Genomic DNA, 1,425 nt, shown 5'->3' with positions numbered 1-1,425 from the left:
ATCACCCCTCCCTTTTCATTACTTAATTACTAACCCTTTATTTTATTCTTTCTAACATAACACACTAACACAACATGTTCACAACATGTTTCACCCCATAGCATGGCCGGCCACTAGCTCAAATTTTGGGTAATTTGACATGCAAACCCATCATTTTCATAACATGCATTAATAGGCCACTTTACATTTGCCTAGCACATTTCTAAATTTTCTCACATAAGTCCTATTTAATAAAATTCACTTACAATTAACAAAATTCAAACATGAAATTTTCACACATGCATATATACATATAATAAGCATCAACTATGACGGTTAATTATTTTTATGACTCGGTTTAATGGTCCCGAAACCACTTTCCGACTAGGGTCAATTTAGGGCTGTCACAAGTTGGGATGATTACGCCATGAAGGATTATAGAATTTGGACTAAAGTCCTTGTCCACTCCTATTTTGATGTTGGTTCCCCACATAGTACACTGACTCGGGATTCAATGGGCAATTCTTAAAAGAATGACCTTCCCCATAGTACACACAAGAAACTACTTCAAACGGACTTGGTGGCTAAGCTGCAAAAATTATTAGCACTATTAGCGGTAAATTGCTTTAACATGGAAGAAATAGACTATACCTGAGTTGATAGCGAAGTGAGAGCATCAACTTCATGAACTCTGGCTACTCGTCTTCCTGAAGCTGTTTGATTTGTTGGTCATTGATAGTTATTACTCGCAATCCTCTCGATGATCTCATAAGCCTCATTATAAGACTTAGACAAAATTGCACCATTCGCAGAAGCATCTGCCATCAATCTTGTATGCGCATTGAGACCATTATAGAATGTCTCCAATTGGATACAATGAGGAATCCCATGATGAGGACACTTATGAAGTAACTCCTTGAATCACTCCCAAGCCTCATACAAAGACTCGTCATCCAATTGTTGGAAAGTTGTGATCTCGATCCTCAACTTAGCATTCTTCCTAGGCGAGAAATACTTTACCAAAAATTTTTCTGCTAATTCTTGCCATGTGGATATGGAACTTGGTGGCAATGACTTGAGCAATGCTCGTGGTCAATCTCGCAATGAGTATAGAAACAACTTCAACTTCAGTGCGTCTTCAGTCACACTGGCTATCTTGAATAAATCACTCACTTCCATAAACAATCGGAGGTGGAGATGTCGAACTTTCGTGGGCTTACCACTAAATTGGCCCACCATTTGTAACATTTGAAACATCACTAGTTTCAATTCGAATTAGGGTATCTCAATATCTAGCCTTCTAATTCCTGGATTTAACTCACTGAAAGGTGGCACAACATATTTTTTGATGCATCGATCCCTATCATCGGCGATGAGGATGGGATTTTGTACATGTTCGGCTTCATTACCTTCGTCTTGATTTTGATTTCCAAGTTCCATCTCGAC

The 1,425-nt window shown here is 38.5% G+C and overlaps 1 non-coding gene across 1 annotated transcript; it reads left to right on the top strand.

The window, feature by feature from the left end:
- The first annotated feature begins 862 nt into the window (after window positions 1-862).
- LOC121207616 (small nucleolar RNA R71) lies at window positions 863-969 on the top strand. Its single transcript, XR_005902716.1, has one exon. It is a non-coding gene; the product is annotated as a small nucleolar RNA R71 (small nucleolar RNA).
- Window positions 970-1,425: the final 456 nt, after the last annotated feature.

Source organism: Gossypium hirsutum, chromosome A01 (genome assembly GCF_007990345.1).
Source record: "Gossypium hirsutum isolate 1008001.06 chromosome A01, Gossypium_hirsutum_v2.1, whole genome shotgun sequence".
Lineage (NCBI taxonomy): Eukaryota > Viridiplantae > Streptophyta > Magnoliopsida > Malvales > Malvaceae > Gossypium > Gossypium hirsutum.
This window is presented reverse-complemented; position numbering and strand designations above follow the sequence as displayed.